The 25,824-nt window shown below is 56.7% G+C and overlaps 1 long non-coding RNA gene across 1 annotated transcript; it reads left to right on the forward strand.

Annotated features, from left to right (window-relative positions):
• Nucleotides 1-2,194: 2,194 nt before the first annotated feature.
• LOC140715575 (uncharacterized) lies at nt 2,195-25,819 on the forward strand. Its single transcript, XR_012096162.1, has 4 exons — nt 2,195-2,262; nt 4,852-5,010; nt 17,541-17,663; nt 25,718-25,819. It is a non-coding gene; the product is annotated as an uncharacterized lncRNA (long non-coding RNA).
• Nucleotides 25,820-25,824: the final 5 nt, after the last annotated feature.

Below are 25,824 nucleotides of genomic sequence, written 5' to 3' on the forward strand. Positions count from 1 at the left end.
TGGTGTTACAAGGAGACTGTGCACACACACCGGAGATTGGGATCAAATCTCTCCCCAGAGCCCTGACGCAGTGGCTCTACCCACTGCGCTAATTGATGCTACACTAAGGTAGACGGGTGTGAGATGTCAACTATCCTGCTCCTGATCTCGTCGGAATTTCCCCTCCAACCTCAGGAAGGAAGCTGATTGATTACGCAGGTCGGAGTCTGTTCCAAACTTCAGAGGGATGAAATTAAAATAAAAATGCAATTAAAATACAAACTCTCTCTCTCTCTCTTGTTCCCCTCTCTCTCCCCTCTCTCCCCTCTGTCTCTCCCTCTTTCTCTCTCTCCCTCTGTTTCTCTGCCTCCCTCTGTCTCTCTCACTCTGTCCCTGTCACTGTCTCTCTTTGTCTCACACTCCCTCTCTGTCTCTCTCTCTGTCTGTCTGTCTCTCTATGACTCTCTCTCTCTGTCTCTCTCTCCCCCCTCTGTCTCTCCCTCTCTCTCTACCCCTGTCTCTCTTTCTCTCTCCCTCTGTTTCTCTGTCTCTCTCACTCTGTCCCTGTCACTGTCTCTCTTTGTCTCACATTCTCTCTCTGTCTCTCTGTCTGTCTCTCTCTCTCTCTCTCTCATCTCTCTCTCTGTCTCTCTGTCTGTCTGTCTTTCTATGTCTCTCCCTCTCTCTCTACCCCTGTCTCTCTTTCTCTCTCTCCCTCTGTTTCTCTGTCTCTCTCACTCTGTCCCTGTCACTGTCTCTCTTTGTCTCACATTCTCTCTCTGTCTCTCTGTCTGTCTGTCTCTCTCTCTGTCTCTCGCCTCTCTCTGTCTCTCTGTATGTCCGTCTCTCTGTGACTCTCACTCTCTCTGTCTCTCTGTCTCTCTCTGTCGCTCTCTCTGTCTCTCTCTCTCTCTGTCTGTCTCTCTTTCTCTGTCTCTCTTTCTCTCTCTCTCTGTCTCTCCATCTCTCTCTCTGTCCCTCTCTCTGTTTCTCTGTCTCTCTGTCTGTCTGTCTCTCTCTCTCACTCTCTCTCCCTCCGTCCCTCCCCTCCCTTCCCTGACAGGAAACAAGCAAGCCGTTCGGACTGGTTGTTGGTGACAAACAGTCCTCACTCCTGCTGATACAGAGGGCAGGATCCAGCCCTTCCTTCCACCGAACTGCCAGGTTCATCCACAATCATCCCGACACCGGCTCGGAGCAAGACGCACTCATCTCCTGCTCCGGGGAGTGAAAGGGAGGTGGAGACTGGGAGAGAGGGAGAGATTCAAAGAGAGAGGGGGAGAGAGAGAGAGAGAGAGAGAGAAGAGAGGAGAGAGAGAGAGAGAGAGAGAGAGAGAGAGAGAGAGAGAGAGAGAGAGAGAGAGAGAGAGAGAGAGAGAGAGAGAGAGATAGTGTTGGAGAAAGATTCAGAGGGAGAGAGAGGAGGGAGAGAGAGAGAAGTAGAGGGTTTGGAGAGAGAGAGGGAGGGAGAGGGAGAGAGAGATAGTGTTGGAGAAAGATTCAGAGGGAGAGAGAGAGGGAGAGAGAGAGAAGTAGAGGGTTTGGAGAGAGAGAGGAGGGAGAGGGGAGAGAGAAAGATTCAGAGAGAGGGAGAGAGAAGGAGAGAGAGGGGAGAGAGAGGGAGGGAGAGAGAGAGGAGAGAGAGAGGGAGAGAAGTAGAGGGTTTGGAGAGAGAGAGGGAGGGAGGGAGACAGAGGGAGAAGGATTCAGAGAGAAAGAGAGACCAATAGAGAGTTAGAGGGAGAAAGGGAGAGAAACAAAGAGAGAGAAAAGAGAGAGAGGAGGAAGAGAGAGACACACAGAAAGACACAAATCAAGGGAAACAGAGAGACAGGCACAAAAAAAGAGGGTGAAACTTCTAGAAAAAAAGAGAGGCAAGGAAAGCGTGAGGGGGAAGGATAGTGGAGGAAAAGGACAGGACAAGGCGGAGATAGTTCAGAGGGAGGGAGAAAAAGCGAGGGAGATATCAGCAGATTGACAAGGCTGGGAGCAGCGAAAGCAAGAAGGATATAGAGTTGGAGGAAAGACCAGAAGAGGCAGGGAAGACAGAGCGAGAGAGAGGGAGGGTTGTAGAGAGACAGAGAGCGTGTGTGAGAGAGACAGAGAGAAAGAGAGAGAGTGAGCGAGAGGGAGAGAGGAAACCTTGCATGAGAGGAGTGTTAGGGAGTCTCTCTCCCTGAATAAAAACGCAACTTCACACGTTCGACCGGTTCGAGGTCTAAGGAGAAAGAAAAGATTCCGTTTTTACATGTGCACGGATCTCTGTTGCTGTGAGAGCGAGAGGTAAGAAAACGGTTAAACGATGTTTGCTGGGAGGGACAGGATTTCTTGTGCGGAATAGGGGCCAGGAAGTACTTGATGGGGGAACAGAAAGAGGGAGAGGGGGTGTAGAGGGGGTAGAGGATGAAATGGAGGGGAGGGATGGGCAAACGAGAGAAAGGAATGGGGGAGCGAGAGTGATGAGGGAGATAAAGGGTGTAATGAGGGGGAGGATGGTGTGAGGGACAGAGGGAGGGAGAGGAATGGAGAGAAAGAGGGAGAGAGATGGAGAGGTGGAAAAGTGTGTCGGTATTTACAGGGGACCCGGGGAGTGTGTCTGTATTTTACAGGGGGTCCCGGGGAGTGTGTCTGTATTTACAGGGGGTCCCAGGGAGTGTGTCAGTATTTACAGGGGGTCCCGGGGAGTGTGTCTGTATTTACAGGGGGTCCCAGGGAGTGTGTCAGTATTTACAGGGGGTCCCGGGGAGCGTATCAGTATTTACCAGGGGTCCCGGGAAGTGTGTCAGTATTTATAGGGGGGTCCCGGGAAGTGTGTCGGTATTTACAGGGGTCCCGGGGAGTGTGTCAGTATTTACAGGGGGTCCTGGGGAGTGTGTCGGTATTTACAGGGGGTCCCGGGGAGCGTATCAGTATTTACAGGGGGTCCCGGGGAGTGTGTCGGTATTTACAGGGGTCCCGGGGAGTGTGTCTGTATTTACAGGGGGTCCCGGGAAGTGTGTTGGTATTTACAGGGGGTCCCGGGAAGTGTGTCAGTATTTACAGGGGGGTCCTGGGGAGTGTGTCGGTATTTACAGGGGGTCCCGGGAAGTGTGTTGGTATTTACAGGGGGTCCCGGGGAGTGTGTCGGTTATTTACAGGGGTCCTGGGGAGTGTGTCGGTATTTACAGGGGGTCCCGGGGAGTGTGTCGGTATTTACAGGGGGTCCTGGGGAGTGTGTCGGTATTTACAGGGGGTCCCGGGGAGTGTTTCGGTATTTACAGGGGGGTCCCGGGAAGTGTGTTGGTATTTACAGGGGGGTCCCGGGGAGCGTATCAGTATTTACAGGGGTCCCAGGGAGTGTGTCAGTAGTTACAGGGGGTCCCGGGAAGTGTGTCGGTATTTACAGGGGTCCCGGGGAGTGTGTCGGTATTTACAGGGGGTCCCGGGGAGTGTGTCGGTATTTACAGGGGGTCCCGGGGAGCGTACAGGTATTTACAGGGGGTCCCGGGGAGTGTGTCGGTATTTACAGGGGGTCCCGGGGAGTGGTGTCTGTATTTACAGGGGGTCCGGGAAGTGTGGTCAGTATTTACAGGGGGTTCGGGGAGTGTGGCCAGTATTTACAGGGGGTCCCGGGAAGTGTGTCGGTATTTACAGGGGGGTCCTGGGGAGTGTGTCGGTATTTACAGGGGGTCCCGGGGGAGTGTGTCTGTATTTACAGGGGGGTCCCGCGACATGTGTCTGTATTTACAGGGGGTCCCGGGGAGTGTGTCAGTATTTACAGGGGGTCCCGGGAGTGTGTCGGTATTTACAGGGGGTCCCGGGGAGTGTGTCAGTATTTACAGGGGGGTCCTGTGACATGTGTCTGTATTTACAGGGGGTCCCGGGGAGTGTGTCAGTATTACAGGGGGTCCTGGGGAGTGTATGGGTATTTACAGGGGGTCCCGGGGAGCATATCAGTATTTACAGGGGGTCCCGGGGAGTATGTCAGTATTTTACAGGGGGTCCCGGGGAGTGCATGGGTATTTACAGGGGGGTCCCGGGGAGTGTATCAGTATTTACAGGGGGTCCTGGCGAGTGTGTCAGTATTTACAGGGGGGTCCCGGGGAGTGTGTCAGTATTTACAGGGGGTCCCCGGGGTGTGTGTCAGTATTTACAGAGGGTCCTGGGGAGTGTGTCCGTATTTACAGGGGGTCCCGGAGAGTGTGTCTGTATTTACAGGGGGTCCTGGGGAGTGTGTGGGTATTTACAGAGGGGCCTGGGGAGTGTGTCAGTATTTACAGGGGTCCCGGGGAGTGCCGGTGGGGTATTTACAGGGTGTCCCCGGGGAGGTGTGGTCAGTATTTACAGGGGGGTCCCAGGGAGTGTGGTGTGGTATTTACAGGGGGTCCTGGGGTGCATCAATAGTTAGGGGAGGGTGATTAGTGCGTTTCTCATTGTTTACAACGGCTGTGCTGAGTGTATCAATAGTTACTCGGAGTCGTGTCTCTGGGGGACGGTGTCAGTACTTGGACAGTACAATGACATAAGGTAACCTTTAATGTTATCACTGCACACGTCCCGTTGGGGTTCGGGCTTCAATCCCAGCATTCTCCATGCGTCCTCCCCGTGGGGTTCTCCAGCTGCTCCAGTTTCCTTCCAGGAGCAGAGACGTCCTGGGTGGGTTAATCGATGTTTGTAAATTGTCCCTGCGATTAGATGAGGGTTAAATCAGGGTTGTTAGGCATTACTGGGTATTGTGGATCGAAGGGCTGGGAGACCTTATTCCGCCCTGTATTTCTAATAAATATATTTATCTGGTTTCTGGGGAGTGCGGTGTGTGAGATTTGCGTTCCGGGTAATGATGTGCACCTCTCTCCAACGCTGACCTCTCTGCACCCTCCTCTCCCTCCTCAGGGCTCTGGCCGTTCCCCTCGGCTGCTCCGCAGGCCTCATCCCCTTCCACGTCCACTAGCCCCCGCCAACGGGCAGATGCTGGATCGGAAGTGGAACTGGTCCCCTCTCCAGGACCCCTGTCCCGCCAGCCGGATGGCGTCGGAGATCCTGGTCACATCGGTGAGTGCCACGCGCTCTTCCTCCTCCCGTCCGTCCGTCCGAGTGAGGAATGGCTTCCGCAGCGTGTTATGTTTAAGCTGGTGTTATCATTCTTTGCACACGCCGCAGTTTGCCCTTCTTTTTGCATTTTGGGTTGTTTGTCCGTCTGTGGTCCGTCGTATTTTACTCATGAAAATTATGAATTCTTGCAACAAAATTAATCTCTGTGTAGTATATTGTGATCGGTCAGTGTAGGCGGGGTCTGTCAGGGGTGGATCGGTCAGTGTGGGCGGGGGTCTGTTAGGGGCGGGATCGGTCAGTGTAGGCGGGGTCTGTTAGGGGTGGGATCGGTCAGTGTAGGCAGGGTCCTGTTAGGGGGCGGGGATCGGTCAGTGTGGGCGGGGGTCTGTTAGGGGTGGATGGTCAGTGTGGGCGGTGTCTGTCAGGGGCGGGATCGGCGTCAGTGTGGGCGGGGTCTGTTAGGGGCGGGATCGGTCAGTGTGGGCGGGGTCTGTCAGGGGCGGGATCGGTCAGTGTGGGTGGGGTCTGTTAGGGGTGGGATCGGTCAGTGTGGGCGGGGTCTGTCAGGGGTGGGATCGGTCAGTGTGGGCGGGGTCTGTTAGGGGTGGGGGCTGGGTCAGTGGTGGGCGGTGTCTGTCAGGGGCGGGATCGGTCAGTGTGGGCGGGGTCTGTCAGGGGCGGGATCGGTCAGTGTGGGCGGGGTCTGTTAGGGGCGGGATTGGTCAGAGTGGGCGGGGACTGTCAGGGGCGGGATCGGTCAGTGTGGGCGGGGTCTGTCAGGGGCAGGTTCGGTCAGTATGGGCGGGGTCTGTCAGGGGCGGGGTCGGTCAGTGTGGGCGGGGGTCTGTCAGGGGCAGGTGTCGGGTCAGTGTGGGCGGGGTCTGTCAGGGGCGGGATCGGTCAGTGTGGGCGGGGTCTGTTAGGGGTGGGATCGGTCACTGTGGGCGGGGTCGGTCAGGGGTGGGATCGGTCACTGTGGGTGGGGTCTGTCAGGGGCAGGTTCGGTCAATGTGGGCGGGGTCTGTCAGGGGCGGGATCGGTCAGTGTGGGCGGGGTCTGTCAGGGGCGGGATCGGTCAGTGTGGGCGGAGTCTGTTAGGGGTGGGATCGGTCAGTGTGAGCGGGGTCTGTCAGGGGCGGGATCGGTCAGTGTGGGCGGGGTCTGTCAGGGGCGGGATCGGTCAATGTGGGCGGGGGTCTGTTAGGGGCGGGATCGGTCAATGTGGGCGGGGTCTGTCAGGGGCGTGATCGGTCAGTGTGGGCGGGGTCTGTCAGGGGCGGGATCGGTCAGTGTGGGTGGTGTCTGTCAGGGGCGGGATCGGTCAGTGTGGGCGGGGTCTGTCAGGGGCGGGATCGGTCAGTGTGGGCGGAGTCTGTTAGGGGTGGGATCGGTCAGTGTGGGCGGGGTCTGTCAGGGGCGGGATCGGTCAGTGTGGGCGGGGTCTGTCAGGGGCAGGTCCGGTCAGTGTGGGCGGGGTCTGTCAGGGGCGGGATCGGTCAATGTGGGCGGGGTCTGTCAGAGGTGGGATCGGTCAGTGTGGGCGGGGTCTGTCAGGGGCGGGATCGGTCAGTGTGGGCGGGGTCTGTCAGGGGTGGGATCGGTCAGTGTGGGCGGGGTCTGTTAGGGGTGGGATCGGTCAGTGTGAGCGGGGTCTGTTAGGGGCGGGATCGGTCAGTGTGGGCGGGGTCTGTCAGGGGCGGGATCGGTCAGTGTGGGCGGGGTCTGTTAGGGGCGGGATCGGTCAGTGTGGGCGGGGTCTGTCAGGGGTGGGATCGGTCAGTGTGGGCGGGGTCTGTCAGGGGCGGGATCGGTCAGTGTGGGCGGGGTCTGTTAGGGGCGGGATCGGTCAGTGTTGGCGGGGTCTGTCAGGCGTGGGATCGGTCGGTGTGGGCGGGGTCTGTCAGGGGCGGGATCGGTCAGTGTGGGCGGGGTCTGTTAGGGGCCGGTTCGGTCAATGTGGGCGGGGTCTGTCAGGGGCGGGATCGGTCAGTGTGGGCGGGGTCTGTCAGGGGCGGGATCGGTCAGTGTGGGCGGGGTCTGTTAGGGGCGGGATCGGTCAGTGTGGGCGGGGGTCTTCAGGGGCAGGATTGGTCGGTGTGGGCAGGGGCTGTAAGGGGCGGGATCAGTGGGTGGAGCCTGTCAGAAGCAGGTTCTGAAGTGTGGGCGTTGCCTCTCACAGCAGGTGAGGCCTGTCATAGGTTGGATTTGTCTTTGCAGGTGGGGCCTATCAGAGGCAGGGTCCATCAGTTGGGGCTGGTCCAGTCGGGGAGGGATCTGTCTGTGTGGGTAGGGTATGTCAGGGGTGAGATGCTTCACTCTGGGAGGAGCTTATCTAGGTTCTGTCAGCCTGACTGTCTGGGACCGGATCTGTCATTACTGGTGGGGTATGTCTGGTGCGGGATCTGATAGTGTAGGTTGGAGCCTGTCAGAATGGTTGGACCTGTCAGAGGCGGGATCTGTCTGTGTGGGCGGAGCCTCTCAGAGGTGGGATCTGTCTGTGTGGGCGGATCCTCTCAGAGGTGGGATCTGTATGTATGGGCGGAGCCTCTCAGAGGTGGGATATGTGTGGGCGGAGCCTCTCAGCGGGATCTGTCTGTGTGGGCGGAGCCTCAGAGGCGGGATATGTGTGGGCGGAGCCTCTCAGAGGCGGGATCTGTCTGTGTGGGCGGATCCTGTCAGAGGAGGGAACTGTCACTAATAGAAACATAGAAAACCTACAGCATAATACAGGCCCTTCGGCCCACAAAGTTGTGCCGAACCTGTCCCTACCTTAGAAATTACTAGGCTTACCCATAGCCCTCTGTCTTACTAAGCTCCATGTACCTATCCATTAGTCTCTTAAAAGACCCCATTGTATCCTCCTCCACCACCACCGTTGCCGGCAGCCATTCCACGCACTCACCACTCTCCGAGTAAAAAATGATGATTTACAATCTGCACTGAATTCAAAGTGAGGTTGTTTTAATTTCACACAAAATCTTCTGCTGCCCTGCGTAGATTAGGGGACCTGGTTATGTTATAACGATAAGAGATTCTGTAGATGCTGGAAATCCGGAACAACACACGCAATAAGCAGCATCTACAGAGGGGAATTGACATTTGACGTCTCGAGCTGAGACCCTTCATTAGGCCTGGAAGGGAAGGGTGCAGAAACCAGAGAACAATATTCGGGGGGGTGGGGGGGAGCGGAGTGGGAGGAGGACAATCTGACAGGCGATGGGTGCGGACTGGGTGAGAGGGAGAGGTGCAATGTTCCCTCTGAGGTGTGTCCATGTGTGCGCGCACACATCTTTCACTACTAGTGCACAGAGGAATTTAAACTGGGCACAAAAGCTTGTCACCCTCTACCTCATCGTTATGGTTCTTCATCACACACAATCACATTTCCTTTCCCAGCGATGCATGGAGGTTGCGATGATTTGTCTGCAGATTTTAGAACTGGCTTATTCATACTGCTTTTATTGAAGAAATTATTCGGTGTGCACATGTTGTCACCGGGCAAAAGAACTGCATGGCACAAGTTTTGCAGGCACTGGGCTTTAGAGATTAGAGGGACATTGGAGTGGGGGAGGGGGGATGAAGTAAGAAGCTAGGAGGTGATAGGTGGAAGAGGCAAAGGGCTGAAGAAGAAGGAACCTGATAGGAGAGGAGAGTGGACCGTGGGAGAAGGGGGAGGAGACGATGGGCTGATCATGAGGACAGGAGAAGGGGTGAGAGGGTGACCAGAAAGTGTGGGGGTGGGGTGGGGAGGGGGTGGTCATGGAAACAGTGGGGAGGGTGTTAACCAGAAAGTGTGGGGGTGGGGTGGGGAGCGGGTGGTCATGGAGACAGTGGGGAGGGTGTTAACCAGAAAGAGTGGGGTGGGGAGGGGGTGGTCATGGAGACAGTGGGGAGGGTGTTAACCAGAAAGAGTGGGGTGGGGGAGGGGGTGGTCATGAGACAGTGGGGAGGGTGTTAACCAGAAAGAGTGGGGGTGGGGAGGGGGTGGTCATGGAGACAGTGGGGAGGGTGTTAACCAGAAAGAGTGGGGGTGGGGAGGGGGTGGTCATGGAGACAGTGGGGAGGGTGTTAACCAGAAAGTGTGGGGTGGGGAGGGGGTAGTCATGGGGTAGTCATGGAAACGGTGGGGAGGGTGTTAACCAGAAAGTGTTGGGGTGCGGAGGGGGTGGTCATGGAAACGGTGGGGAGGGTGTTAACCAGAAAGTGTGGGGGTGGGGAGGGGGTAGTCATGGGGTAGTCATGGAAACAGTGGGGTGTGTTTACCAGAAAGTATGGGGTGGGGAGGGGGTGGTCATGGAGACAGTGGGGAGGGTGTTAACCAGAACGAGTGGGGGTGGGGAGGGGGTGGTCATGGAGACAGTGGGGAGGGTGTTAACCAGAAAGTGTGGGGGGTGGGAGGGGGGTGGTTATGGAGACAGTGGGGAGGGGGTGTTAACCAGAAAGTGTGGGGTGGGGAGGGGGTGGTCATGGAGACAGTGGGGAGGGTGTTCACCAGAAAGAGTGGGGGTGGGGAGGGGGTGGTCATGGAGACAGTGGGGAGGGTGTTCACCAGAAAGAGTGGGGGTGGGGAGGGGGTGGTCATGGAGACAGTGGGGAGGGTGTTTAACCAGAAAGAGTGGGGTGGGGAGGGGGTGGTCATGGAGACAGTGGGGAGGGTGTTAACCAGAAGAGTGGGGTGGGGAGGGGGTGGTCATGGAGACAGTGGGGAGGGTGTTAACCAGAAAGTGTGGGGTGGGGAGGGGGTGGTCATGGAGACAGTGGGGAGGGTGTTAACCAGAAAGAGTGGGGGTGGGGAGGGGGGTGGTCATGGAGACAGTGGGGAGGGTGTTAACCAGAAAGAGTGGGGGTGGGGGAGGGGTGGTCATGGAGACAGTGGGGAGGGTGTTAACCAGAAAGAGTGGGGGTGGGGAGGGGGGGTGGTCATGGAGACAGTAGGGGGAGGTGTTCACCAGAAAGAGTGGGGGTGGGGGAGGGGGGGTGGTCATGGAGACAGTGGGGAGGGTGTTCACCCAGAAAGAGTGGGGGGTGGGGAAGGGGGTGGTCATGGAGACAGTGGGGAGGGGTGTTCACCAGAAAGAGTGGGGGTGGGGAGGGGGGTGGTCATGGAGACAGTGGGGAGGGTGTTCACCAGAAAGAGTGGGGGTGGGGAGGGGGGTGGTCATGGAGACAGTGGGGAGGGTGTTCACCAGAAAGAGTGGGGTGGGGAGGGGGTGGTCATGGAGACAGTGGGGAGGGTGTTAACCAGAAAGAGTGGGGGTGGGGAGGGGGTGGTCATGGAGACAGTGGGGAGGGTGTTAACCAGAAAGAGTGGGGTGGGGAGGGGGTGGGTCATGGAGACAGTGGGGAGGGTGTTAACCAGAAAGAGTGGGGTGGGAGGGGGTGGTCATGGAGACAGTGGGGAGGGTGTTAACCAGAAAGAGTGGGGGTGGGGGGAGGGGGGTGGTCATGGAGACAGTGGGGAGGGTGTTAACCAGAAAGTGTGGGGTGGGAGGGGGTGGTCATGGAGACAGTGGGGAGGGTGTTAACCAGAAAGTGTGGGGGTGGGTAGGGGGGTGGTCATGGAGACAGTGGGGAGGGTGTTAACCAGAAAGTGTGGGGTGGGGAGGGGGTGGTCATGGAGACAGTGGGGAGGGTGTTAACCAGAAAGAGTGGGGTGGGGAGGGGGTGGTCATGGAGACAGTGGGGAGGGTGTTAACCAGAAAGAGTGGGGTGGGGAGGGGGGTGGTCATGGAGACAGTGGGGGAGGGTGTTAACCAGAAAGAGTGGGGTGGGGATGGGGTGGTCATGGGAGACAGTGGGGAGGGTGTTAACCAGAAAGTGTGGGGTGGGGAGGGGGTGGTCATGGAGACAGTGGGGAGGGTGTTAACCAGAAAGTGTGGGGTGGGGAGGGGGTGGTCATGGAGACAGTGGGGGAGGGTGTTAACCAGAAAGTGTGGGGTGGGGAGGGGGTGGTCATGGAGACAGTGGGGAGGGGTGTTAACCAGAAAGAGTGGGGGTGGGGATGGGGTGGTCATGGAGACAGTGGGGAGGGTGTTAACCAGAAAGAGTGGGGGGTGGGGAGAGGGGTGGGTCATGGAGACAGTGGGGAGGTGTAACCAGAAAGAGTGGGGGTGGGGAGAGGGTGGTCATGGAGACAGTGGGGAGGGTGTTAACCAGAACGAGTGGGGGTGGGGAGGGGGGTGGTCATGGAGACAGTGGGGGAGGGTGTTAACCAGAACGAGTGGGGTGGGGAGGGGTGGCCATGGAGACAGTGGGGAGGGTGGTTAACCAGAAAGAGTGGGGTGGGGAGGGGGTGGTCATGGAAACAGTGGGGAGGGTGTTAACCAGAAAGAGTGGGGGTGGGGTGGGGAGGGGGGGGTGGTCATGGAGACAGTGGGGAGGGTGTTAACCTGAAGTTAGAGAAGTCAATGTACACTCCGTTCGGTTGGCGAGCCTTTCGCTACGGAATATGAGGCATCAGGTCCGATGCTTCTGCAATCCGAAGGTTTCTTCTGAAATCAAGAATGAGCCGTAAAGACGATTGATTCCAGTCATTTTATTAAATGTTGCAAGTGGGGAAAATGAACAAGGACGAGGAGCCGGGGGGCAGAAGACAGGCGATTGATATCGCAGTCAATGTTGCTTTATACTCACACCAGAGATAACAGAGATTACAACTGGCCCATGAGTTAGCCACGTTCAAGTGGTGTGACGCCTGCTACTGAAAAGCTAAGACGTTTCTAGAAAATTACAAAAACGATTGTGCCAAAATGACTGGACAATTCACTGACCAATTACACGAAACAACTCCCAGTGGCCACTTTATGAGGTACGCTTGCTTGTTAGTGCAAATATCTAATCAGCCAATCACGTGGCAGAAACTCGGTGCATAAAAGCATGCCGACACGGTCAAGAGGTTCAGTTGTTCAGATCAAACATCCGAATGGGGAAGAAAGGTGACCTAAGTGATTTTGACCGTGGAATGATTATTGGTGCCAGATGGGGTGGTTTGAGTATCTCAGAAACTGCTGATCTCCTGGGATTTTCACGCACAACAGTCTCTAGAGTTCACAGAGAACGGTGCGGAAACAAAAAAAAATCCAGTGAGCGGCAGTTCTGTGGGGTGAAAACGCCTCGTTAATGAGAAAGGTCAGAGGGGAATGGCCAGACTGGTTCAAGCTGAGAGGAAGGCGACAGTGACTCAAACAGCCACACGTTACAACAGTGGTGTGCAGAGGGGCATCTCCGAATGCACAACTTGCTGAAGCTTGAAGTGGACGGGCTACAGCAGCAGAAGACCATGACACGCACATCAATGGCCATGTTATTGGGGACTAATAAAGTGGTCACAGAATGGATATGGTTATATATAAATGCAGGCAAGCAGAGGAGAGATTACCACAAGAAAAATAACTGTTTTGCCCTCTAATGAGGTAGGTACAAAGATTCTGCAGATGCTGGAAATCTTGAGCAACGCAGGAGAAACGGCTGGAGGAACTCAGCAGGAGTGGTGAAGGGTCTCAGCCTGATACATCAACTGTCCATTCCTGCGTTCCTCCGGCATTTTGTGTGCGTGTGTATGTGTTGTCGAATATGAGGTGAGGCCCCCTCCCACCTCGTGGCAGTAGAGAGGCCGTTGGACAGACGTGTCGGAATGGGAATGGGAAGCCAAGCTGAAGCGCTGCACCCTGGTAGGTCAAATGCAGAGAGACAGGACCCTGTTTGGGCAAGACCCTTAACAGTGTTGATGAACAGAGGGACCTTGGGATCCAAGTTCATAGTGCCCTGAAAGTGGCTACACAGATTGTTAGGTGGTTATGAAGGCTTATGACATGCTTGCCTTTTTATTAGTTGAGTTCAAAAGTCAGGAAGTTATGCTGCAGCTTTATAAAACCCTACATCTCTGAACGAGAACAAAACAAAAGAGATGGTTGTTGACTTCGGGAGGGCACGGAGCGACCACTCCCCGCTGAACATCGACGGCTTCTCGGTAGAGATCGTTAAGAGCACCAAATTTCTTGGTGTTCACCTGGTGGAGAATCTCACCTGGTCCCTCAACACCAGCTCCATAGCAAAGAAAGCCCAGCAGCGTCTCTACTTTCTGCGAAGGCTGAGGAAAGTCCATCTCCCACCCCCCCATCCGCATCACATTCTACAGGGGTTGTATTGAGAGCATCCTGAGCAGCTGTATCACTGCCTGGTTCGGAAATTGCACCATCTCGGATCGCAAGACCCTGCAGCAGATAGTGAGGTCAGCTGAGAAGATCATCAGGGTCTCTCTTCCCGCCATTACAGACATTTACACTACATGCTGCATCCGCAAAGCAAACAGCATTATGAAGGACCCCACACACCCCTCATACAAACTCTTCTCCCTCCTGCCATCTGGGAAAAGGCACCGAAGCATTCGGGCTCTCACAACCAGACTATGTAACAGTTTCTTCCCCCAAGCTATCAGACTCCTGTATACCCAGAGCCTGGACTGACACCTTACTGCCCTATTGTCCTGTTTATTATTTATTGTAATGCCTGCACTGTTTTGTGCACTTTATGCAGTCCTGGGTAGGTCTGTAGTCTAGTGTAGTTGTTTTTTTTTTCTCTCTCTGTGTTGTTTTTCACGTAGTTCAGTCTAGTTTTTGTACTGTGTCGTGTAACACCATGGTCCTGAAAAACACTGTCTCGTTTTTACTGTGTACTGCACCAGCAGTTATGATCGAAATGACAATAAAGGTTACTTGACTTGTTAGGCCGCATCTGGAGTATTGTATACAGTTCTGGTCGCCCCACTATAGGAAGGATGTCGAGCCCTTGGAGAGGGTGCAGGAGAGGTTTAGCAGGACGTTGAACCACAAAGCAGAGAAAAATATGCAGATGTTGGAAATCCAGACCACACACGCCAACTGCCCAGCAGGCCGGGCGGCATCTGTGGAAGGGTCTCGGGCGGAAACGTCAACTGCACGCTTTTTCCGTGGTGCCGCCCGGCCTGCTGAGTTCCTCCTGCATTCTGTGTGCGTTGCTTAGCAGGAAGTGGCCTGTATTAGAGGGCACGTGCTGTGGTGAGAAGCTGGACGAACCTCACACAGGTCAGTGGGACTAGGCAGAAAAACGGTTCGGCACAGCCAAGAAGGGCCAAAAGGCCTGTTTCTGTGCTGTAATGTTCTGTGGTTCTATTGTAGACATTTCTCTGACATTAAATGTACTTTTGAAACCTGTAGAGTTTGGGTCGCCCAGCTGTCGGAAAGACGACACTGAGCTGGAAAGAGTGCGGAGGAGATTTACGAGGATGTTGTCGGGACTTGAGGGACTGAGTTATGGAGCGGGTTCGGGCTGGTTGGGACGATTCACAGGGACGTAGGAGTCTGGGGGTGACCGTTTAGAGGGGTTTAAAAAAAAGAGGGGCTCACAGTAGATGGGGTGGATACACGGGCATTTTCCCCAGCATCAGGGAATCAAGAACTAGAGGACTCAGGGGAGGGAGGGTTTAATAGGAACCTGAGGGGCATCTTCTTTCCACTGTTGTCTTATGTGGAACTCACCTCTATTCTAAAGGGATATCCCTCCATTCGGAGGCTGTTCCCTCGACTCCCCGACTATAGGAGACATCTTCTCCAAGTCCACTGTATTGGGGCTTTTAAATATTCAATGAGATTCCACCCTCCCCGCCATTCTTCTAAACTCCAGCAAGTACAGGCCCCGAGACATCAGACACTCCTCGTACATTAACCCATTCATTCCTGGGATCGTTCTTGTGGATTTCCTCTGGACACCCTCCAAGGCCAGCACGTCCTTTCTTGGATAGACAGTAGGTGCAGGAGTAGACCATTCGGCCCTTCTAGCCAGCACTGCCATTCACTGTGATCATGGCTGATCATACACAATCAGTACCCCGTTCCTGCCCTCTCCCCATATCCCATGACCCCGCTATCTATAAGAGCTCTATCTAACTCTCTCTTGAATGCATCCAGAGACTTGGCCTCCACTGCCTTCTGAGGCAGAGCATTCCACATATCCACCACTCTCTGGGTGAAAAAGCTTTTCCGCATCTCAGTTCTAAATGGCCTACCCCTTATTCTTAAACCGTGGCCTCTAGGAGGCCCAAAACTGCTGACGGTCCTCCAAGTGTACGGTCCGGCCAATGCCCTATAAAGCTTCGACAGGACATCCTTGCTTTGATATTCCAGTCCTCTGGAAATGGATGCTAACATTGCCTCTGCCTTCCTCACCACCGACTCACCCTGCAAGTTAACCTTTCCGGAATGCTGCACGTTGCACCCCGTGTTTCTATTTCAGTCCCCGTTTGGAAAATAGTTGTTACCTTCATGTTTCCCACCCACAATCTGTGTTCCGTCCGCCACCTCTTTGCCCACTCTCCCAGCCTGCTCAAGCCCTCCTGACTCCTTCACACCCCCTAGGGTATTGTCTGCAACCCAGACCACAGCACCGTCAGCTCCCTGGCCCAAATCGTTCAGCTGCGAGAAGTGAAAAGTCGTCGCCCCAACGCTGACCCTCGAACCATCGGCTGCCATCTTGAAAATGCCCACTTTTATCCCCACTCTCGGCCTTCCCCCAGAAAGCCAACCTTCTGTTCATATTAATAACTTGTCTCTAACACTACGGGTCTCATTTAGCTGCCTCGTGTGTGGGGCGCCTTGTCAAGGGGCTTCTGAAACCCAGGTATTAACGTTCACTGACTCTCCTTTGTCTAACCTGCTTGCTCCCTCCTCAAAGAATTCCAACAGATTTGTCAGGCAATTTCTCTCTTAAGTGCTGAGTTTGTTCAATTTCATTTATGTACTTCCAAGTACTCTGAAATTTCATCCTTAATAATGGACTATGAAATCTTACCAGCCACCGAGATTATGGTGACTGGCTTATAATTTCCGGTCTTTCGCTTCCTTCCCTTCAAAACAGCAAAGTCAGAATCCACCCCCCCCCCCCACCCCGCAGCACACCAACACCACTTACTGACGTCATTGAGAGAGGTCCGTGTGGCTGTAATTCCCACTAAAATGGACAAATTCATGTTGTGTGTGAGAGACAGAGAGAGAGAGTGTGTGTGTGAGAGAGAGAGAGTGTGTGTGTGAGAGAGTGTGTGTGTGTGAGAGAGAGAGAGAGTGTGTGTGAGAGTGTGTGTGTGTGAGAGTGTGTGTGTGTGTGAGAGAGTGTGTGTGTGAGAGTCTGTGTGTGTGTGAGAGAGTGTGTGTGTGAGAGTCTGTGTGTGTGAGAGTGTGTGTGTGTGAGAGAGAGTGTGTGTGTGAGAGAGTGTGTGTGTGTGAGAGAGAGTGTGTGTGTGAGAGTGTGTGTGTGTGAGAGAGAGTGTGTGTGTGAGAGAGAGTGTGTGAGTGAGAGAGAGTCTGTGTGTGTGAGACAGAGAGAGAACATGTGTGTGTGAGACAGAGTGACTGTGTGGGGGGGGGGAGAGAGAGAGAGAGTGTGTGTGTGTGTGTGTGTGTGTGTGTGTGTTTGAGGGAGAACGTGTGTGTGTCTATGTGTGAGTGGGAGGGAGACTGTTCCTGTGTATGGAGAGAGAATGTGTGTGTATGGGTGTCTGAGTGTGTATGTGTGCATGTATCTGTGTGTGTATGAGTGTAATTGTGTGTGTGTGTTTGTGCGTGCACGTGTGTGTGAGTGTTTGAGGGAGAAACAAACAGTAAGGGTTGCAGTGGGACAGATAGAGTAAAGGACAGAGAGATAATGAGAGAGAAAGGGGAGAGGGAGGTAGTGAGAGATGGTGATAGAGTGAGGTAGAGAGAGACAGAGAGAGAGTGGAAAAGAGGGTGGGGGGAGAGAGGGAAGACAGATTGCAGCTGTGTTTTCCCATTACAGGAGGGGTCGTGGGGGCTTTGGGGAGGGGGCAGAAGAGGTTCACCAGGATGCTGCCTGGATTAGAGAGTGGGAGCGACAGGGAGAGTTCAGGCAGACCAGTTGTTTTATCCGGATCGGCAGAGGCCGAGGGGAGACCTGAGAGAGGTTCAGAAGATTATGACAGAGTAGTCTTTGTCCCTGGGTAGAGAGGTCAGATTCCACAGTTAAGGTGAACAGGCAAAGGACTTCTCACAGAGCATTGGGTATCTGCAATGTGCTGCCGGGGTAGTGGATTCAACACGGGCTCTGAGATAGACACGTTGGATGTTACCAGCTTAGTGTAATTACTAAATGTTGGCACAATATTGTGGACCGTATGGCCTGTTCCTGTGTTCTGAGGGTGAGGGGAGGGAGAGAGGGAGAGGGAGGGAGAGAGAGGGAGAGAGGGAGAGACAGCAGAGAGAGAGAGCATAATGGGGAAAGGAGGGGGAGTGAAAAAAGAGAGAGAGAAAAGGCGAGAGGGAGAGAGGATGAAGAAGGAATGAGACAGGGTGTTGGTCATACCAGAAAGAGAAAGCCAGACAGAGAGAGAGTGGAAGAGAGATAAAGAGAGACTGTGAGTGAGCGAGAGAGGGGGTAGAGACTGACAGAGAGAGGGAGAGAAAAGGAGAGAGGGTGGGTGGAGTGAAGTAGGAATGCAATCCTTGTGGTTCAGACCCTGTTCCTCTCTCTCTCCCTTTCCGAAGGTGGGGGCAAAGACGGCTACACGCCTGGGACTCCGCGCTCCTTTACACCGGACGAGTTCGTCGCCAGCGAGAAGTCCCAACTGATCCCCAGCCAAGGAGGAGGAGACCAGGAGAAGCAGGCAGGTTTGTACTCCTGGCTGGAGGGAGGGGGGGATGGAGAGGGAGGGGGCAGATAGGTCTGTGATCTCAGCTAGAGTGAGGGAGAAGAGGGTCAGCCAGGTCTACTATCATATCCAGAGAGAGGGAGGAAACGGGAAGGGGAAAGGGGGAGTGTGTGATGGGATGGTCTGGAGGGAGATTCACTCTGTGTCTGACCCCGGGACTGTGTGATGGGATGTGGAGGGAGCTTCACTCTGTGTCTGACCCCAGGAGTGTGTGATGGGACAGTGTGGAGGGAGCTTCACTCTGTGTCTGACCCCGGGAGTGTGTGATGGGACGGTGTGGAGGGGGTTTCACTCTGTGTCTGACCCCAGGAGAGCGTGATGGGATGGTGTGGAGGGAGCTTCACTCTGTGTCTGACCCCGGGAGAGTGTGATGGGACGGTGTGGAGGGAGCTTCACTCTGTGTCTGACCCCGGGAGTGTGTGATGGGACGGTGTGGAGGGAGCTTCACTCGGTGTCTGACCCCGGGAGTGTGTGATGGGACGGTGTGGAGGAAGCTTCACTCTGTGTCTGACCCCGGGAGAGTGTGATGGGACGGTGTGGACGGAGATTCACTCTGTGTCTGACCCCGGGAGTGTGTGATAGGACGGTATGGAGGGAGCTTCACTCTGTGTCTTACCCCGGGAGAGTGTGATGGGACGGTGTGGACGGAGATTCACTCTGTGTCTGACCCCGGGAGTGTGTGATGGGACGGTGTGGAGGGAGCTTCACTCTGTGTCTGACCCCGGGAGTGTGTGATGGGACGGTATGCAGGGAGCTTCACTCTGTGTCTGACCCCGGGAGTGTGTGATGGGACAGGGTGGATGGAGATTCACTCTGTGTCTGACCCCGGGAGTGTGTGATGGGACAGTGTGGAGGGAGCTTCACTCTGTGTCTGACCCTGGGAGTGTGTGATGGGACGGTGTGGAGGGAGCTTCACTCTGTGTCTGACCCCGGGAGTGTGTGATGGGACGGTGTGGAGGGAGCTTCACTCTGTGCCTGACCCTGGGAGTGTGTGATGGGACGGTGTGGAGGGAGATTCACTCTGTGTCTGACCATGGGAGTGTGTGATGGGACGGTGTGGAGGGAGCTTCACTCTGTGCCTGACCCCGGGAGTGTGTGATGGGACGGTGTGGAGGGAGCTTCACTCTGTGTCTGACCCCGGGAGTGTGTGATGGGACGGTGTGGAGGGAGTTTCACTCTGTGTCTGACCCCGGGAGTGTGTGATGGGACGGTGTGGAGGGAGCTTCACTCTGTGTCTGACCCCGGGAGTGTGTGATGGGACGGTGTGGAGGGAGCTTCACTCTGTGTCTGACCCTGGCAGTGTGTGATGGGACGGTGTGGAGGGAGCTTCACTCTGTGTCTGACCCCGGGAGTGTGTGATGGGACGGTGTGGAGGGAGCTTCACTCTGTGCCTGACCCCGGGAGTGTGTGATGGGACGGTGTGGAGGGAGATTCACTCTGTGCCTGACCCCGGGAGTGTGTGATGGGACGGTGTGGAGGGAGCTTCACTCTGTGCCTGACCCCGGGAGTGTGTGATGGGACAGGGTGGAGGGAGCTTCACTCTGTGTCTGACCCCGGGAGTGTGTGATGGGACGGTGTGGAGGGAGCTTCACTCTGTGTCTGACACCGGGAGTGTGTGATGGGACAGTGTGGAGGGAGTTTCACACTGTCTGACCCCGGGAGTGTGTGATGGGACGGTGTGGAGGGAGCTTCACTCTGTGTCTGACCCCGGGAGTGTGTGATGGGATGGTGTGGAGGGAGATTCACTCTGTGTCTGACCCCGGGAGTGAGTGATGGGACGGTGTGGAGGGAGCTTCACTCTGTGTCTGACCCCGGGAGTGTGTGATGGGACAGGGTGGAGGGAGCTTCACTCTGTGTCTGACCCCGGGAGTGTGTGGAGGGAGCTTCACTCTGTGTCTGACCCCGGGAGTGTGTGATGGGACAGGGTGGAGGGAGCTTCACTCTGTGTCTGACCCCGGGAGTGTGTGATTGGACAGGGTGTGGAGGGAGCTTCACTCTGTGTCTGACCCCGGGAGTGAGTGATGGGACGGTGTGGAGGGAGCTTCACTCTGTGTCTGACCCCGGGAGTGTGTGATGGGACAGGGTGGAGGGAGCTTCACTCTGTGTCTGACCCCGGGAGTGTGTGATTGGACAGGGTGTGGAGGGAGCTTCACTCTGTGTCTGACCCCGGGAGTGTGTGATGGGACGGTGTGGAGGGAGCTTCACTCTGTGTCTGACCCTGGGAGTGTGTGACGGGACGGTGTGGAGGGAGCTTCACACTGTGTCTGACCCCAGGAGTGTGTGATGGGACTGTGTGGAGGGAGCTTCACTCTGTGTCTGACCCCGGGAGTGTGTGATGGGACGGTGTGGAGGGAGATTCACTCTGTGTCTGACCCCGGGAGTGAGTGATGGGACGGTGTGGAGGGAGCTTCTCTCTGTGTCTGACCCCGGGAGTGTGTGATGGGACTGTGTGGAGGGAGATTCACTCTGTGTCTGACCCCGGGAGTGTGTGATGGGACGGTGTGGAGGGAGCTTCACTCTGTGTCTGACCCCGGGAGTGTGTGATGGGACGGTGTGGAGGGAGCTTCACTCTGTGCCTGACCCCGGGAGTGTGTGATGGGACAGGGTGGAGGGAGCTTCACTCTGTGCCTGACCCCGGGAGTGTGTGATGGGACGGTGTGGAGGGAGCTTCACTCTGTGTCTGACCCCGGGAGTGTGTGATGGGACGGTGTGGATGGAGCTTCACTCTGTGCCTGACCCCGGGAGTGTGTGATGGGACAGGGTGGAGGGAGCTTCACTCTGTGCCTGACCCTGGGAGTGTGTGATGGGACGGTGTGGAGGGAGCTTCACTCTGTGTCTGACCCCGGGAGTGTGTGATGGGACTGTGTGGAGGGAGCTTCACTCTGTGTCTGACCCCGGGAGTGTGTGATGGGTCGGTGTGGAGGGAGATTCACTCTGTGTCTGACCCCGGGAGTGAGTGATGGGACGGTGTGGAGGGAGCTTCTCTCTGTGTCTGACCCCGGGAGTGTGTGATGGGACTGTGTGGAGGGAGATTCACTCTGTGTCTGACCCCGGGAGTGTGTGATGGGACGGTGTGGAGGGAGCTTCACTCTGTGTCTGACCCCGGGAGTGTGTGATGGGACGGTGTGGAGGGAGCTTCACTCTGTGTCTGACCCCGGGAGTGAGTGATGGGACGGTGTGTAGGGAGCTTCACTCTGTGTCTGACCCCGGGAGTGTGTGATGGGACGGTGTGGAGGGAGTTTCACTCTGTGTCTGACCCCGGGAGTGTATGATGGGAAGGTGTGGGGGAGCTTCACTCTGTGTCTGACCCCGGGAGTGTGTGATGGGACTGTGTGGAGGGAGCTTCACTCTGTGTCTGACCCCGGGAGTGTGTGATGGGACGGTGTGGAGGGAGATTCACTCTGTGTCTGACCCCGGGAGTGAGTGATGGGACGGTGTGGAGGGAGCTTCACTCTGTGTCTGACCCCGGGAGTGTGTGATGGGACGGTGTGGAGGGAGATTCACTCTGTGTCTGACCCCGGGAGTGTGTGATGGGACGGTGTGGAGGGAGCTTCACTCTGTGTCTGACCCCGGGAGTGTGTGATGGGACGGTGTGGAGGGAGTTTCACTCTGTGTCTGACCCCGGGTGTGTGTGATGGGACGGTGTGGAGGGAGCTTCACTCTGTGTCTGACCCCGGGAGTGTGTGATGGGACGGTGTGGAGGGAGCTTCACTCTGTGTCTGACCCCGGGAGTGTGTGATGCGACGGTGTGGAGGGAGCTTCACTCTGTCCCTGACCCCGGGAGTGTGTGATGGGACGGTGTGGAGGGAGCTTCACTCTGTGTCTGACCCCGGGAGTGTGTGATGGGACGGTGTGGAGGGAGATTCACTCTGTGTCTGACCCCGGGAGTGAGTGATGGGACGGTGTGGAGGGAGCTTCACTCTGTGTCTGACCCCGGGAGTGTGTGATGGGACAGGGTGGAGGGAGCTTCACTCTGTGTCTGACCCTGGGAGTGTGTGATGGGAAGGTGTGGGGGGAGCTTCACTCTGTGTCTGACCCCGGGAGTGTGTGATGGGACTGTGTGGAGGGAGCTTCACTCTGTGTCTGACCCCGGGAGTGTGTGATGGGACGGTGTGGAGGGAGATTCACTCTGTGTCTGACCCCGGGAGTGAGTGATGGGACGGTGTGGAGGGAGCTTCACTCTGTGTCTGACCCCGGGAGTGTGTGATGGGACGGTGTGGAGGGAGCTTCACTCTGTGTCTGACTCTGGGAGTGTGTGATGGGACGGTGTGGAAGGAGCTTCACTCTGTGTCTGACCCCGGGAGTGTGTGATGGGACGGTGTGGAGGGAGCTTCACTCTGTGCCTGACCCCGGGAGTGTGTGATGGGACGGTGTGTGGAGGGAGATTCACTCTGTGCCTGCCCCCGGGAGTGTGTGATGGGACGGTGTGGACGGAGATTCACTCTGTGCCTGACCCCGGGAGTGTGTGATGGGACGGTGTGGAGGGAGCTTCACTCTGTGCCTGACCCCGGGAGTGTGTGATGGGACGGTGTGGAGGGAGCTTCACTCTGTGTCTGACCCCGGGAGTGTGTGATGGGACGGTGTGGAGGGAGCTTCACTCTGTGTCTGACCCCGGGAGTGTGTGATGGGACGGTGTGGAGGGAGTTTCACACTGTCTGACCCCGGGAGTGTGTGATGGGACGGTGTGGAGGGAGCTTCACTCTGTGCCTGACCCCGGGAGTGTGTGATGGGACAGGGTGGAGGGAGCTTCACTCTGTGCCTGACCCCGGGAGTGTGTGATGGGACGCTGTGGAGGGAGCTTCACTCTGTGTCTGACCCCGGGGAGTGTGTGATGGGACGGTGTGGATGGAGCTTCACTCTGTGCCTGACCCCGGGAGTGTGTGATGGGACAGGGTGGAGGGAGCTTCACTCTGTGTCTGACCCTGGGAGTGTGTGATGGGAAGGTGTGGGGGGAGCTTCACTCTGTGTCTGACCCCGGGAGTGTGTGATGGGACTGTGTGGAGGGAGCTTCACTCTGTGCCTGACCCCGGGAGTGTGTGATGGGACGGTGTGGAGGGAGATTCACTCTGTGTCTGACCCCGGGAGTGAGTGATGGGACGGTGTGGAGGGAGCTTCACTCTGTGTCTGACCCCGGGAGTGTGTGATGGGACAGGGTGGAGGGAGCTTCACTCTGTGTCTGACCCCGGGAGTGTGTGATGGGAAGGTGTGGGGGGAGCTTCACTCTGTGTCTGACCCCGGGAGTGTGTGATGGGACTGTGTGGAGGGAGCTTCACTCTGTGTCTGACCCCGGGAGTGTGTGATGGGACGGTGTGGAGGGAGATTCACTCTGTGTCTGACCCCGGGAGTGAGTGATGGGACGGTGTGGAGGGAGCTTCACTCTGTGTCTGACCCCGGGAGTGTGTGATGGGACGGTGTGGAGGGAGATTCACTCTGTGTCTGACCCCGGGAGTGTGTGATGGGACGGTGTGGAGGGAGCTTCACTCTGTGTCTGACCCCGGGAGTGTGTGATGGGACGGTGTGGAGGGAGCTTCACTCTGTGTCTGACCCCGGGAGTGAGTGATGGGACGGTGTGGAGGGAGCTTCACTCTGTGTCTGACCCCGGGAGTGTGTGATGGGACAGGGTGGAGGGAGCTTCACTCTGTGTCTGACCCCGGGAGTGTGTGATGGGAAGGTGTGGGGGGAGCTTCACTCTGTGTCTGACCCCGGGAGTGTGTGATGGGACTGTGTGGAGGGAGCTTCACTCTGTGTCTGACCCCGGGAGTGTGTGATGGGACGGTGTGGAGGGAGCTTCACTCTGTGCCTGACCCCGGGAGTGTGTGATGGGACAGGGTGGAGGGAGCTTCACTCTGTGTCTGACCCCGGGAGTGTGAGATGGGACGGTGTGGGAGGGAGCTTCACTCTGTGTCTGACCCCGGGAGTGTGTGATGGGACAGGGTGGAGGGAGCTTCACTCTGTGTCTGACCCCGGGAGTGTGTGATGGGACGGTGTGGAGGGAGTTTCACACTGTCTGACCCCGGGAGTGTGTGATGGGACGGTGTGGAGGGAGCTTCACTCTGTGCCTGACCCCGGGAGTGTGTGATGGGACAGGGTGGAGGGAGCTTCACTCTGTGCCTGACCCCGGGAGTGTGTGATGGGACGGTGTGGAGGGAGCTTCACTCTGTGTCTGACCCCGGGAGTGTGTGATGGGACGGTGTGGATGGAGCTTCACTCTGTGCCTGACCCCGGGAGTGTGTGATGGGACAGGGTGGATGGAGCTTCACTCTGTGCCTGACCCTGGGAGTGTGTGATGGGAAGGTGTGGGGGGAGCTTCACTCTGTGTCTGACCCCGGCAGTGTGTGATGGGACTGTGTGTAGCGAGCTTCACTCTGTGTCTGACCCCGGGAGTGTGTGATGGGACTGTGTGGAGGGAGCTTCACTCTGTGTCTGACCCCGGGAGTGTGTGATGGGACGGTGTGGAGGGAGATTCACTCTGTGTCTGTCCCCGGGAGTGAGTGATGGGACGGTGTGGAGGGAGCTTCACTCTGTGTCTGACCCCGGGAGTGTGTGATGGGACGGTGTGGAGGGAGATTCACTCTGTGTCTGACCCCGGGAGTGTGTGATGGGACGGTGTGGAGGGAGCTTCACTCTGTGTCTGACCCCGGGAGTGTGTGATGGGACGGTGTGGAGGGAGTTTCACTCTGTGTCTGACCCCGGAGTGTGTGATGGGACGGTGTGGAGGGAGTTTCACTCTGTGTCTGACCCCAGGAGGGGTGTGATGGGACGGTGTGGAGGGAGTTTCACGTTATGTCTGACTCCGGGTGTGTGTGGATGGGAACGGTGTGGAGGGAGTTTCACTCTGTGTCTGACCCCAGGAGTGTGTGATGGGACGGTGTGGAGGGAGTTTCACTCTGTGTCTGACCCCGGGAGTGTGTGATGGGACGGGTGTGGAGGGAGCTTCACTCTGTGTCTGACCCCGGGAGTGTGTGATGGGACGCGTGTGGAGGGAGCTTCACTCTGTGTCTGAGACCCCGGGAGCGTGTGATGGGACGGTGTGGAGGGAGTTTCACTCTGTGTCTGACCCCAGGAGTGTGTGATGGGACGGTGTGGAGGGAGCTTCACCCTGTGTCTGACCCCGGGAGTGTGTGATGGACGGTGTGGAGGGAGATTCACTCTGTGTCTGACCCCGGGAGTGTGTGATGGGACGGTGTGGAGGGAGCTTCACTCTGTGTCTGACCCCGGGAGTGTGTGATGGGACGGTGTGGAGGGAGTTTCACTCTGTGTCTGACCCCGGGAGTGTGTGATGGGACGGTGTGGAGGGAGTTTCACTCTGTGTCTGACCCCAGGAGGGTGTGATGGGACGGTGTGGAGGGAGTTTCACGTTATGTCTGACTCCGGGTGTGTGTGATGGGACGGTGTGGGAGGGAGTTTTCACTCTGTGTCTGACCCCAGGAGTGTGTGATGGGACGGTGTGGAGGGAGTTTCACTCTGTGTCTGACCCCGGGAGTGTGTGATGGGACGGTGTGGAGGGAGCTTCACTCTGTGTCTGGACCCCGGGAGTGTGTGATGGGACGGTGTGGAGGGAGCTTCACTCTGTGTCTGACCCCGGGAGCGTGTGATGGGACGGTGTGGAGGGAGTTTCACTCTGTGTCTGACCCCAGGAGTGTGTGATGGGACGGTGTGGAGGAGCTTCACCCTGTGTCTGACCCCGGGAGTGTGTGATGGGACGGTGTGGAGGGAGTTTCACTCTGTGTCTGACCCCAGGAGTGTGTGATGGGACGGTGTGGAGGGAGCTTCACCCTGTGTCTGACCCCGGGAGTGTGTGATGGGACGGTGTGGAGGGAGTTTCACTCTGTGTCTGACCCCAGGAGTGTGTGATGGGACGGTGTGGAGGGAGCTTCACCCTGTGTCTGACCCCGGGAGTGTGTGATGGGACGGTGTGGAGGGAGTATGGTGTTAATGAATAATGCTGGTTCAGATACTCACCCTCCTCTACCTCTCTTGCCCTCTCCTCTTCCTCCTCCCGCTGCTGCCCAGACACCAGCCTAGCTCAAACACCGCGCCCAGCGCAGGTGAATGGGAATGCAGATGCCATGGCGAAGCGGCCCACCTCCCTCAGCCCGTTACCCCGCCACTCGGGGTGA

This window comes from Hemitrygon akajei, chromosome 24 (genome assembly GCF_048418815.1).
Source record: "Hemitrygon akajei chromosome 24, sHemAka1.3, whole genome shotgun sequence".
Taxonomy (NCBI): Eukaryota; Metazoa; Chordata; class Chondrichthyes; order Myliobatiformes; family Dasyatidae; genus Hemitrygon; species Hemitrygon akajei.